The following is a 14,936-nucleotide window of genomic DNA, read 5'->3' as shown; positions in this document are numbered from 1 at the left end:
GCAGGAGGAAGGAAGCTGCAAATGGGACAAGAACAAGCCACAAGGGATACAGACACATGGCAGGACCTATTTTTATTATATGAGGGGCATTTTATATCCTGATGTCAGTTCTTTAGCAGTTCCTTATTTCCAAAGCAGAACTGTCTCAGCCTGCATTTTGAAGTTGCTGCCAAAGTGGGACTTCAGCAAGGTGTGGTGTATGTGCATAGGCAGCAGATTTACCTAAGCCACACTTTGTGCAGGACTGTGTAATCTTGTAGAGCTGTTGCAGAAAGAAGACCTCAAGTTAAATAAGAATCTTGTCCCAAATTTCTGGCTATCCTGATGATTTCACTGATAATGCTGTTTGAGGGTCTAAAGGCATTATGCCCTGTTGGCTTCTTCTGCATAAAAACAGTGTGTGTGGGAGAAAGCAGCTGGGGGAATAACGATATTTGTCACACGGAGAGAGGATTAAATTGGCAGGGAAATCAACTTTATTTTCAAGCATCTAAGAGGCTATTAGAGACAATGGAGCATAAAAGAGAGAAACCCTAGATTAAAAACTGAAAATGTATTTGGCAGCCTCCTCCTGAAACAAGCCACAGTAATTTAACCAAGTGCTTCAGTAATCAAATAGATCATTGTATGACGGCTCTGCAAGTGATGCTGGAGCTCCTTCCTCCATCTCGCTGGGACTCACAGTGGTGGATTTGTCTTGGCCATGTGAGTTGCATGGATGCTGTTGGAAGGGTAGGAAGCCACTGGCATTGTTTAACCCTTGTAGTCATTTCAGGTTTAGCTCAGCTGCACCATCTGATGAAGAGTGTTTACAAAACCTCTCTGCTGTGCTGTTTTCTGGATGTTGTACCCAGAGGTTGGGGTTGGGTGTAAAGTGTCTGGCACTTGTGCTGCAGGCTGCTCAGCTGCTGTCACAGACCTTTGAATTCCAACTTCTCGTGTGGCTTCAGTGGTGGGACTCGTGTTTTTGGAGCAGCAGTTTCACTGGGAGCTCCCTGGGACCTTCTGGGCTAATCAAGAATTCACACTCTGTTATGGCACTTTACAAGTCTGGAAGGTTAAATTATTAATCAGCGTGTTTTGGTAATTGTTTGTGGTTTCCCTTTACCAAAACTCTAGGGAAAAAAAGCCCACTGCCAATCAGATTTTTTTTAAGAGGAAGAATTAAAATAATCTGCCAAATACTGCTTATGTTGAATCCCTGTAGAGAAGAGCATGGTGTGCTCCTCGAGAGCTTTGCTTTCCAGGGGCCTTGTTCTGCACAGCATGGAGGACTGCTGGGGACCTGGGAGCATTCATCTTCTGGGAAAAGAGCCTGGGGATCCTGAGAGATCGGATCTTGTGTTATAGGCAGGGTGGCTTACAAAATGCAGCATGGCATGTGTTCAGCATTGACTGGGGTGCTGGACCAAAAGAACCTGTAAAATCCAAGCAGCAGTTGGCGTTGACTGCTGGTAAGTGCCTAGTGCTGGTAGTTGAGTCATTAATATTCTGGCATGCTTTTATTGCTCTGTTTATTATTCCTAACATTTTAAAACTTGCTCCAAAGAAAGAATAAAAATATATTTGGTAATGTAGAGGCTTATTAGAAGAACGGTAAAAAAAACCCCCATAGATCTGTGGAACTTCATGCAGTCAAATCTTTTTAACCACAGTGTGTGGTACTTGCAGCTCTCAAGGACTTGGGTTATTCCCCTCCTCGTGCATCCCACTCATGCATCTCTTTTAGGCAGGAAATTACAGATTTGGTGGCAAGGGAAGGGGGCTCAGGGGTGATGCAGGGGGTGCTCGGGCTGGACCCGCTGCCCGCAGTCAGGGTGAGCAGTGTTTGCAGTGTCGGAGCAGTTCCTCCGTGGGGCTCAGCTCCGGGTCCCTGTCCCAGCGAGGCTGCGGCTCCCTTTGCAGGGAGCAGGGAAATAAACGCTTGTCCTCGCAGGAGCAGTCCCACCACCCTCCTGGGAGGCCGTGCAGCCGCTTTACCGGATCAGCTCATCCCAGCTCATTGTGGAAGGAGCTTCCCAGGCACTGGGAAACCAGCTCTTGTGTGTGACCAAATCCCTGCGATAACAAAGCCTGGCTGTTACACCCTCCTTCCCAGCCGCTGTATTGCAGTGCGGACACCTAGCAGGATAACCCCTCTGTGCCACCCCCCTCCCTCGCTCCTTTCTCTTGGTGGGATTTGCTGTGCTGACAGCGCTGTTCAGAGGGTGGCAGCGGAGCAGGGCTGGGGAGGAGGATCCGGGCCCTTTAAACCGCTTAGCATGCGGTTCACACGGCTCCGGGCCAGCTGTTCCTTTCTCCTCCTGCCCTCACTCGCAGGAGTTGTTTGCTGAGCTCAGAGCTCCTGTGCAAAATTGCTTTTCAAAAGAGCCACTTTCTGCTTAATTAAACAATGAGCCGCCGTCCCTCTGCACATCTGTAAAGCTCCCTCCGCAGCCCCTTTATCCCACAAACTGCTCCATTCTTACCTCCATTCACTTGTAAATCTTACCCCCCCCTCTCCTCCACCCTGATCATCTCACTGGCCCTTTCTTTTTCCCTTTCAAGTAAGACTGAGGAGCTTGGAGTATCTGTGGGGGTGGCTGGGTTGGGTGGACAGGAATCGGTTTAATGGTGCTTGGCCCTGTATGAAAGCCTAATAATAGCAAAGCAGATCTGAGCCCGAAAGTGAGAGGCGATTTCTGTATTTAGAGGAATAAAATCATGGCAGTTTCCTGAGCTGAGCTGAGACACTGACTCATCCAGCAGCCAGAGGGGACACAGCCACCAGCCAGGCTGGGAGGGGGGCAAGGATTTGACTTCAAGGCATTTTCTGATCCAGCTGGCAGTGCCAGGGAAAGCCCAGCCCAGGGAATTCCCTGGGCCAGGCTGGCTGTGTGCAGAGCAGTGCCAGGCTGCCAGGGAATCCCTCTTCACTCTGGCAGGAGCAGCCACCTTCCTGCGTGGTTCGGGGTTGCACACCAGCTCTGTGTTGTCTCTTTAATAGCAGTAAGGTTTTCATTTTCAGCCCTCAGTGTCTGTGCACACACCCAAAACTCAGAAACCAGGAAAATAGGAGAGAGGGGAAATTGCAGTTTGCTGGGTTTTGGCAAAGCTTTACACTGGTGGTTAGTAGTGCATTCTCTGAATTGTCTTGCTGAGAGCTTAAAAAAAAATTAACCAGTAACATTCAAGGTTAAACAGGATAAATGAATGGAAAAGTGATGAGGTGGGATATCTCCTTTATCATTGAGAAGGACAGATTATAGCCAGCGTGATGCAATATCATCTACTATAGATTGATAGGGAGGAATGAAGAAATGGGAGTTTAGTGCATTAGCAGAAGATTCCTGACTGCAAAAACTATTAGACCATGGCACAGTCTCCTTGGGGTTTGGTAGCAGGTCTACAGTGCTCAAACCTCTTAAAATCAGAGCAGACAAGGCTCAGGATGGTCTTTTGTTGAGAATAATTCTGTGCTGGCAGAGGGATAAAATCACAGGACCTGTTAAGGAGATGCTTTTTTTAATGTCTGAGATCCCCAGGCTGGTACTTGGCTGCTGGGGCAATAGTCTTTGAGGCTCTCTCAGCTCCTTCCTTTGACAATTTTGAACGAGAGGAAAGACCCTGGGCCAACACTAGTGATCTGTGATCCTAATTAAAAGAGACAGTTTGGTGCACTGGCATTTATTGGGGAGCCTGAAGTGACAATAGTGTTGGGTGTTACGGGATTAGATGCTCTGACTTTGGAAATGAGTAGGGATTAGGTTTACCCTGAGAATCAGCTCGAAGCTGCTTTTTTTGTCATGGGAGCTGATGGATCTGGAGGCTTGGTGCTGGCTAGCAGTGGGATTGGAGATCCCTTGAACTTGTATTTCCCTACCAGCAATCTGTGGGGAGTGGAAGATCCCAGGCAGCTCCTCTCCAGTTCATAAACATTGTGATTAAAACCTCATGTTTGCTGGGTGATAGCTGGGAACTGAGTCCTCACTGCTCACATGAAGGCTGTGAAAGACCTCTGTGATCCTTTCCCATTTTGTGGACACAAGAAAATTAAGAAGAGCATTGCTTTTCTAGATGAGAAGCAAGAAGAAGACGTCTTAAAGCAATTAAAAATTACAGAAGCCAAGACCTTGGTGTTCATTTGTAGCAGACAAGAACAGATGAGAGCAACAATTGCAATTCTCTTATGCCTGTTACCCTCTAATTAGTTACCCCCTATACTTAAATCACTGCCCATTCCAGTGTGTGGCAGGATTGGCTTGTGCACTTGTCAGAGAAAATGGATTTTACTCTTGCTGCAAAATTTGCCTGGCTGCTCACTCTGCGTAATACCAAATCCTTTTGCCTGTGACTCCATTTATATCAGCCATTCCAGGTCTTCTTCTGCAGTTTATGGCACACCATGGTCTGCTTCAGAGAGTGATTTGCATATCAGATGGGAGGCTGGAGGAGTTGGAAGGATCCATAGATCTGGTTTTGAGCTCTTTTAGAGAGCAGATTCCTGGAGGGTCTGCTCGGATCTGAAAGCAAAGAGCAGTCATGCACCTGGAAGAGCAGGTTTGTCTGTTTTAAAACAAGCTGCTTAAGCAGGGAAAGGCACATACAAATTGTTTTTCCATACATTTCCATGCAGGCAGGGGGAATAATGGCAGAGGAGCGGCAGGGAAGGGGCTTTGTCATGGTTACAGGCCGGTGGCTGAGAATGTGGGTGGAGCAGCGCTCGTCCAGAGTTAGTGACCTCAGCAAATTGGAGCTCAGCCATGGTCAGTATGATAAATGATCTTATTCTGGGTCAAAGAAATGGTACCCCACAGGGAGGTGTCCGCAAGGCGGCCCGGGAAAGCGCCGTGCTCCTGCAGCACTGACCCCTTAGTGACCAGTGCCACATATATCTTATTTACTGCAGACCAGAAGGGAATTTTCCATGGTTCAGCCTTTATAGGGATCCACTATTTCCCTGAAATAATCTCCCAGTTCTGCAACCAAGGCAAGAAAATGGGTGTAATTACACCCAATTGTGGGTGCCCTTCGAGGCTTTTTGCAAGTTGTGTGTGGATTTTAAGGCAGGGGGCACAGAGATGTCTGGTGTGTGTGTGAATTGAGTGCCCTGTGCATCTCCCTGGGAGCCAAGGGCTGTGTGTCTGTGTCAACGGGTATCAGGGTTGCACAAAATCCCTCCATTTCTGCGCCTCTATCAGTTCATTGTGAGATCCTCCTAGTGCAACACCCAGCTTGGTGTTTCTTATTTGAAGCACCTGGTTTCTCTCTGCACACAGTGAGTACCCTCTTTTCTGAGTTGTCACTGATGGATCTGTCAGGCCCAGGAGGTTTTATTGAGCTAGGAAAGATCTATGGATTTCAGCCCAGCTTTTGAGGGTGCAGATGAACCCAGGCAGTGCTAAAATTGACTATTAGATGCATTCCTGTTGCAGAGGAAGCTCAGCAGATCCTTCATGGAGGAGCACTTGGGGCAGTGCAGGTGGTCAGGCCTTGGAGGATTAGCAGGACAGAGCAGACTGTGCAGTTCTCTCTGCCTCAGCCAGGAGTGTTTGTGGTGCAGCTGGGCTGAACAGGAGCCCAGGCTGTTGGGGCTTGTGTGTGCTCACTGCAGTTCCTGCATGCCGTGCTCTTGCGTGACAGGCAATGACTTTGTGTCACTGCAGGCACACATCTCGTTTTCCCGAGCGCTGCGTTTCGCTGCCTGATGATTTTCTGCATATATTGTGGGCTTGAGCTCCCATCTGTGCACTTGAACTAAGCAGTTTTCTCAAACGATTGTCGGTTTTTCTTTTTTTTAATTAACTTTAGATTATTTTTTCCTAAGAATTTGGAGACGGTTGATGTACTGTTAGCACAGGCAGCAGAAGCTGTCTCTATGTAGAAATAGGGATTTCCTACCATGTGCTTCAGTCCCTCCTTTGCAGTTTGAGAATATTTCCGCTTCCTTGGCTGGTTCAGTCTTGCTTCTCCTCTGATGCTGCCAATGGGGAGGACAGTTAATGAGAATTAAGGGTGCATTTTTTTATGTGATATTTGTTTGCTGTGAGTGAAATGGAGTAGGCTACCAAAAAGATTTCAATAAGACCATGCAGCAGTGATAAGAATACATCATTACTGGGATGAGCTGGGTTCGAGTTTGTGATGCTGGAGCAAAATGCTGTATTGTGTCAGCTCTCACCTGAACCTCCCTCTGGAGCCAAAATGCATGGTGGGTTTTGCAGCCAAATCACAGCACCTGTAGTACAGCTGTGCTCCTGCCAAAGCAGATGCCTCTGTTCTGTGATGGGGGCCAGCTTCAAACCAACATGAGTGTGAAATCATGGCATTGTAATGATGGTTTAACTTCTCAGCAGATGTGCTGCCTGACCAGGCTGTGATTTTTCCCTTCTTTATATGTCATCTATAGAGAACCTGCTGTTTGCATAGAAAATCCTTGGCCCAAGCAGCTGGAAACCTGTTAGACCCGTAGCATAGTATCAGAAAGAAAATGTCTTAGGAACACCACATATGTCAGCTGTGAGAGATAAGCAGTTGTGCTATAATTTACCTCTTATTATTTCCATCATGAGAACACAGAGTCCTGAGCTGTTGATCAGGACTGCTGTTTGAGGCACTGAGCTGCAAGATGGCTTCTCCACAAACCACTTGCAATGGAGTAATCTTGTTCCTTTTCAATATCTTACTTGTGGGAAATAGTTTTGGTGTGGCTGTGGTCATCTGTCATCCTTTATAATTGATTTGTTCTAGTAATATTGGTGTATAGCACATAGCGATATGAAGGTGGGTGAAAAAATTCAGTGCTGATAAAGCAGATGAAAGTATTGTTTTAAAGTTGGCTGTGGAGAAAGGGTCTTGATTTTTGTACCTTTTGGAGTGGGCAAGCCCCAGGCATGCATAGGGATGTCTGGGTTTTTTTCTACTGTTTAAATTCTTCAGTCTGTGTGTACGTGACTTCTGGGTAGGAGTAAATGAATGTCAGCTCAGGTGGGACTGAAAATAACATTTGTTATGGGAGGAGATGGGGTGAGGGAGTCTTCCAGCTCAGCCTTGAATAAATCAGTCCCCTCGCCCCTCTGTCCAGGCTGCTTCTAGGTGGCTGCCTTTTATCCAGCTAGTGCAGCGTGTTGCTGTTTAAATGATCTCTCCTGAAAGGTCCCAGAGGAAAGGGCTGCTTATTCCATGCAAGGAGAATGGTATATGGCACAGCTCATTGTTGTGTGCCCTGCTGCAAGAGCATAAATATGAAACAGCTCGCAGGCGATGCTGCAGTGGGGCTGGTGTCCCCTGCACACCCCTCCCTCTCCCGAAGGCTCCTCTCCATCTTCCTTCCTTCACAGCTTTCATTTCTTGGTGATGGAGAGCGGGAGCCATTTGGGTGTGAGGTCCTGAGGGCTTGACGTTGCAGCAGTGTTTTTCAGAGGAAGGTGAACGTGGTTAACTCTTGTTCTGATGGCTGACCGACCGCTGTGGTGCACATGTGTGTGTGTGTGTTTGTACACACACATATATGTATGTATATATGTGTGTATGTATATAAATACACACACCTTCTTAGTGGTGCTCCTGTCCTCTGTGCATGTTGCCAGGAAGGAGGGAGAAAATGGTCTATTTTGTTATTTTAACTACATATCATTGCAAGGCAGTCCTGGGTTGGCCCTGGCAGGTGAACCAGCTCGCCAGGCAGTTTTGAGGCACAAAGCAGCTCCTTTTGCCCAGATCAGAGTGATCCAGTGCATGCAGGTAGCAGTACCTGTTGTGCTCTGGGCAGCTCTGTGGTGAGATCAGGGTTGGAGGCACCAATGCCCTGGGAAAGCAGGGGGAACAGAGGGAATCTCAGAGCATCCCCCTCCCCCTTTCCCCAGGAGGAGAGGCCCCCATCTGCTGCAGATGGACATATCCCCATTGGCTAGTTGATGTGCACCTGTCTACACCAGGGCTGTTCATCCTGGGTGTGACAGAAGCAATGAGGGTGACATTATTTGGAACAAACCCAGTTTGGCTCTGGGTAACATCCATGATCCCATAAAATCCTGGGGTAAGGCCTGAGCTGAGTCAAGCCACTATAAATGCATGTATTATTGCTGGTCATGAAGCAAACACGTGGGGAATGGTACACAGAGTGAATTTAACTCAGAGAAGCACATGTGGAAAGATTTCTCATGCCTGCAGTGAGCTTACCTCACATAAGTAACCCATCCTGCCATCCCTGCTCCTCCTGGAGCAGGGCTGCAGCCCTCACTGGTGGATTTGTGCCTTCAGAAAGCTTCCTCGCTTCTTGAAAACAAACAAAACTCTTTTGGGGCTTTCAAAGGGCTGTTTAAAGGAGCCCCGGGAGAATAACTGATTGTGGATTCGGAATGATGAAGTGGTTTGTGGAACAGTGAAATATAGAGGCAAATGCAGGAGAACTCCACTTTGCAATTTGTCAGCTTCTCTAAACCCTGTAACGGATTGTTCCCCCCCTCTGTCTCTTCTCACCTCTCCAATAGGAAATTAACTGATGCTATCACTAAAGAAATTGTTTTTGCCTCACAAAGTAAAATTGATACTATAAAAACCCGCCAGCAGTGTCTCCTCCTCCTTTTACATGAAGACAAATCCTTCCTGTCACCTACTGAAATGGAAAGATAAAGGCTGAGCTTTAATAAAGAAGCTCTAAGCATAAAGTGTAGAAGGAGGGAGCAGGCACAGCCTGGGGAACACTCCACAGCAGCAGGTGTGATGCTGAGAGATGCTCTAGGTGTCCAAAATGCAGCTATGGGCCAGGGCTCTCCTGTCTGTTTAATGCATGCCCATGGACAGGTTTGGGCCCCAGAGCTCCCAATGTCTCCAAGAGTTTGTGCTGGTTTTGGTGCAAAAGTGTCTGTCTTTGCTCCATTCAGGTTTTTAGCCTAAAAAGCTGGATTTTTAAAGTTTGGATTTTTAAAAATCTAATTAAATGCACAAAAGAATTAGACATAATTTTTTGGGCGACAAGACAATGCACAGGATATGGGGTGTGTCAGAGACCTGAACATCAGGAATCTGCTGCCAGATTGGTGCTTCAGCAGGAGCTGCATTCATTCTTAGTGGGATGAGTTTTCTGTGGGAAACCTCTTCTGCCAAACCACAGGGACAGGACTGTCTGTGAGTTTTTTGCAGCTATCCCCATCCATCCTGCATGTTCCTCATCTGCTCTTTCGTGGATAAGCAATCACTTTGTTCTGGCATCACCAGGAGCCATCAGCTAGTTTGTAAACCCTGTCTTTCCTTCTTCCAGGGGATATCAGAAACCTGCTCAAGTGGATCAAACAGAATCTGTTGAAAGAGCGACCAGAGTTATTTTTGCAAGGGGAATCTGTGTAAGTACAACTGGTGGGAATCCTCCTTGTGTTTCTCTCATGATCCCCACAGTTTTTCCTCTGGGGCAGATTTCCTATTAAGTCAATGACCATGAAAACACAGGATTTGCTTAAGTGGTAGTGGGAGGTATCCCACCCACACCTTGCACTGTCCACAGAGAGCATCTTTGGCAGCCCTCACCCCAAATCTTCAAACCTTAAACATGAAGCAGGGCCATTTATACTTTCTCTTCATTGTCTCTTGGAACAGAGCAGCACCTGTATCCTCAATTCCAGGAGTTTTAGCAGGTCTGTCTGTTCCCTGCTGACATCACTGGGACTGAAGCAGTCATTCTGAGAAATGCCAACAAATACTTCTTCTGGGAAATGTATTTTTATTATCGAAATGGGGCCAGTCTCATGGAGGGGGGGTAGAAAAAAAAAAAGGAAGGCAAGAGAAATGGAGCAGAGTGAGCTGTGCAAGCCATCCCTGACTGCGGGGTGGCGCTGGGGGTGTTTAACATTCGTCACGGATCTTTGTGAGCTGAAGCGTGTGCCAGGTCCCCTGGTAACAGGAGAGACAATTGCAGGACACTGAAGATCAAAGAGGGGGAATCCCTTTGCTCAGAACCAGGGGCTTGGAGTGGATCCCAGGTGTTTAGTGCCTCTGCTAGGGGCACTGGAATGGCTTTCCCTGCCTTCACACTGAGCTCTCTGCGCTCGCCTGTCGTGCGTGGGTTTTAATTACCTGGCTTTTCTGCATGGCACGGAAATGCAGTCATCCTGAGCATCCTTGGAATGGAGCCTTTTCATTCAAATGAGCTTTGGGATTGCTCCTGCGTCCCCTTTATTTGATCTAGAAAGGGCACAGACTGTACCTGTTTCCACCTCCATGCTAGGATCCCTTTTTTGGTGTTGCAGGCAGTCAGCCTGTGATCTGTGCTGTGACATCCCTTGTTCTTAACTATTTGTGGAGCTTTTTAGCTGCCCTGTATCCTAATTATTTCTCTCTATTCTGCAGGAGGCCAGGAATTTTGGTGCTCATCAACGAGGCAGACTGGGAACTAATGGTCTGTACTCCTTCAGTTTGACTTTCTTTGTTGAAAATATTGCTCTCTCTCTTCTGTGGTTGCTCTCACAGCAGCTATTTCTGATTCTTGCCCCAAGCAAAGCATCTCATATTTGAGGGGGAAGGGGCAGGCTGGAATCTATCTCCTGTACTGTGGCTGTTCAAAAGCCTGGAGCCTCTCTCTAACCTGCTGAGTCTCATCAGCCAAACAGGGTCTGAAGAGAGATCACCCTTTTTCCCTGGTCTGTGGCACTGGGATTTGCACCTCTGGCTGCTGGCAGGTCCCCAACATGTGGGGTGACAGTGGTGGGGGCACCTGGGACCATCAGGCCCCACACAGAACCACCTTCCCTGAAGTCAGGTGGTGCCTGGCAGGTAAAGGCCACAGGGAGATTTCAACTCAAACAGGCACCTGGTAAATGTCTCTTCCTTTCTCAGCCCACTGTTGTGCTCAGACAACAAACATCCCCTCACCACTTCCCTGCCTCAGGCAACCACCTGTTCTGTCAAAACCCTGGTCCAGAAAGCGATGTGGGGTGATGAGCATCAGCACTGTGGCTGATCTCTCACCTTTGCTTCTGTTAGGATGAAAACATCAGTCTGTCCCCTTCTGCTCTCCCTAATACTCACCATCTTTTTATGAGCTGTTTTCTCTTTGCAGCTTGTATTTGGAAATGACATTTAAACAATTTTTCATTTTTTTTCTTGGCCTGCAGGGTGAGCTGGATTATAAACTCCAGGACCAGGATAATGTGCTTTTCATCTCGACATTGCACGGCGGGTGAACTCCTGAAAAAACAAGAGGATGTAAATCCAAATCCCTGCGGAAAAAAATCCAAACAAAAACCTTAACCCACCCAAACCTCTCTTGAACTGCCTGTGTCCAGTCTCTGCATCTTCCCACTGCCTTCACTTGTTCTAGACATCCAAATAAAGCTCCGCCAGCCTGCGGCCTTCTGTCCACCACAACAGCATCCATCTCTTGGTCCTCATTTCACCTCTCCTGACTGCACTTCCAGGTACCCTAACAAGCAGAGAGCACCTCAGCATGTGGGACTTTGTTTTTCTCTGACAGGAGGAAGAGGGGTGCTGAACCCTGAGTAGGATAACATGTCTTAACATGCAGTGAGGCGTTCTCGTGCTGGGAACCAGGATTGTTTTAATACCATGTTGTATGTTGGTAGTCTCTGCACCAACTTTGGGAAGGGTGAGAAAGTGCAAGGAAACAAAAGGGGGCTTGACTAGCTTTTCCATTGGATAGCAAACATGGCAACTCCAGAGCCCTCAGGAGTGATTTCACCTTGTCATGATATTTATTTATGGGAAGCAGGAGAGAAATAGGCCTTTTGGGTTTTGTATTTCTGATCCCTCATGCTGCTTTCATACCAGAGCTGAGGCAGGGTAAAGTACTGGCCCATGAATGATGTCAATTTATAATGATTTGGTTGGAGGGGAAACAAACCCTCACCTGGCCTGAGACAGCACAGAGTGATCAGGGCAGCAAATGATCTTTCTGTCACCATGATAGACAGAATTGATCGGGCTGCACTGCATTCTGTGCAGGTGGGAGCTGCAGTCTGGCTGGAGAAGGGCTGGGGCTGGAGATGCACAGTTAAAGTGCCAAGACCTGAGAAAGTCAGTGGCTTTTAACCCTTTGTGTCAGTGAGAGGGAGAGGCTTCTTGCTGCACGCCCTGAGGAAGTCCTGTGAGCGCTGTGGCTGTGGGGTTCTGCTAGGGCATGGGTGTCGTTGGCTTTCCAGAAGTTTCCTCAGAAAGACAGACTGGCCCCTGCCAGCCAGGAGGCCACGGTGAGAGCAGACGGATGGGCTCAGAGAAGACAGCATTGGCACCAACAGGTCTGAAACATGCTGCATGAGCTTCCAGGAGTGCCTGCCCGGGGTTGTGCTCCTGCGCTCCCCCTGCCCTGCTCACCTGGTTCCGCAGAGGTCCCGGCAGCAGCTCCTGCCTGAGCGCGGCTGTCGTGGAGCAGAGGGCTCGCCGGTGCTCAGTCGGTGCCTCTCCGAGCTGATCTGCACCAGAACTGCCCTAAGAGCCCTCGGTGTTCAGGAGCTGCTGAGGAGGTGGGGAGAGCCGGGGCACAGCCCTGCTCAGGCAGCCTGGCCCAGCACCCGAGAGCTGCGCACAAGGAGCCTTCCCGCGCTGCGCCTGACGAGGAATTCCTCTGATGCAGAGAGAGATTCCCTCAGCTGACTTCTCCACTGACTCCTCTCTGTCTACCCCTCCACAACCTGCGTAACTAAAGCACCCACAGCCTACGATGCTGCTGCATCTGAGGAGCCCCAGCTTCAGCCCACTGCTGGTGACAAACCGATATTCAGCCTTTTCCAAATCCAGACACAGCGACTTGAGTCCAGCTCACACCATTTGTAAGTGACACAGACAGCCCAAAGTCTCTTCTCTGCCCTGAGTTCCTGGCCCTCAGCTTAGCTGGGCCAGGACAGTGGAAGGGGATTCCAGGTGGTGGTAGAAGCCGGCTGAAAAACAAGGAACCTGCGTGGTGTGTGGCTTGAAGTGGACTGAAGCACAATGGGAAAAAGCAGGTTCATCTTCAGCACTGCTGCCTGCCCTTCCTCTACCCTGCCTCTGCCTTAGGCTGGGCTTCTCTTTTCTCATCCCCCCCAAGCTGTTTGCTCAGATAAGGTGGGTTCCTTCCCCAGGAGCTGTTATTCCCCTCGATAGTGCAGGTAGACCCAGGTGGCTTAGATCCTGCTGTAGTAAAAGCTGTCAATCACTGCTAAAAAAAAAGCTAGAAATGGGAAGATGAAGGAAGCCAGGGGGACGGAGAAGAGGGGTACAGCAAAATCCTGTAACAACAAGAGCAACAAAAAGTTTCTGAAATAAAAGCCTTTTAAAACATTCTCCCCTCCAGCTTTGTCCTAGATAGGCTTTGGTGAAATTCTGCTCGGATCTTGTAATGCTTCCCTCCTCCTCCTGGGTTTCCTTGGCAGCCCCGGCCGAGCCGTTTGGCTGCTGGATTCATAAAGCCTCTCTGTTCGAAGGAGCCTTCCTCCGGCCGCCGTTCCGCGGGGGCTGCTCGGCTCGGGGGCTCCCGAGCCGGAGCCCGAGCGGCGGGGCCGGTTCTCGGCCCGACCCAGACCCGGCGCAGCCGGAGCGGCCTCCGTGTGCCCGGGGCTGCGGCAGGAGCCCCGGCAGAGCGTCCCGGTGCGGGGGGCCGAAGTACGTTAAATGAAATTAAGCCGCGATGTTAAAATAGATAAATAAATAAAGATAAGAAGGATAAACCGGGATGGAGCCGCAGGGCCGAAGTGCCCGCCCGCCGCGCCGGTCTGCGGCCCCACGGCCCCGGCAAAGCGCCGGTGCCGGGGCTCGGCCCCTCCGCGCCTGCCTGCCGCCTGCCCGGCCGGGGCCGGCCGTCCCGGTGCTGATCCGGCCGGGGCCGGCCGTCCCGATGCTGATCCGGCCGGGGCCGGCCGTCCCGGTGCTGATCCGGCCGGTGTTTGACGCATTGGCACCGGGCACCCTCGGCCGCGCCGAGCGGAGCGGAGCCGCCGCTGGTGCTCCCTTGGCTTCCCTGAAATGCTGGCCCCGACCCCCGGGACGCACCGGGAGCGTTACCTGCCGTGCCCCGGGCCCGGGGAAGGTCCGTGCTCTGTCCTGCGCCCCGAGAAGCGTCCTGGAGCCCCGCCGGAGGAGGTGAAACCTCTGCTACAGATGTCCAGACACAATTCTTGGTTCGTACGGCTCCATCGCACAAGAATTGCGTTTGGACAATCAGGAGCGGAGATTCCCATCCCGGGCTCGCGGGATCTTCCAGGGGGAATCCGGCTGGAGGCTGGAAAAGAAGGACACACGGGCCCTGAGCCGGCTCCCGCCGCCCCCCGCTCCCGCTTCCCGGCCCCGCCGAGCCGCTGCTCCAGCCCCGACAAGTTTCGAGCGCAGCCGCGGCGTTTCGCATCCCGGGTTCCATTTAATGGCACCGCGAGGAGTTTAATTTTATCTACTTATTTCTTACCCCTAAAAAAATTTAAAAAATAAAAAAAATTTTAAAAAAACCAAATAAAAATTTTAAAAGCAGCCCTATTAAAAAAATAATAAAAAGGAAAAAAAAAGGCAACATAAAAAAATTTAAAGAAAAAAAAGAAACGAACAAGAAAAAAAAATAGAAAACGAAAACCGACGATCCATCCCTGCCGGAGCAGCCCCGGTGGAGCGGGGGCTCGGTGCGCCGGGGCTCGGTGCCTCCGGCAGCGCGGGGCTCCGCGGGGGTGATGCTGCGGGCACAGACTCCGGCCCCGCGCTGCAGCCGCGCCGCTCCTGCCTTGGAGAATCCACCAATTCCAAGCGGATCGCCCTCAAAATTCGTGCACTTTGAACAAATCTCCGAAATTTATAAATGACCGCTGGAGGGGAAATATTAATAATAATAATCAAAAAAATAAAGAAAAAAGATGAAAAATCCAGGCTTCTTCCCCAGCCCCTCCTCACCGACCGGCGCCCACGAAGTTGGGAACAAATCCCCCCTCTCCAGCCAGGGAAAATCCCGGCCCGCTGCCGGCGCTTCCCCCGCCGATGCCGGCGCCGGT

This window comes from Passer montanus, unplaced genomic scaffold, assembly GCF_014805655.1.
Source record: "Passer montanus isolate IOZ18808 unplaced genomic scaffold, ASM1480565v1 scaffold43, whole genome shotgun sequence".
Lineage (NCBI taxonomy): Eukaryota > Metazoa > Chordata > Aves > Passeriformes > Passeridae > Passer > Passer montanus.
This window is presented reverse-complemented; position numbering follows the sequence as displayed.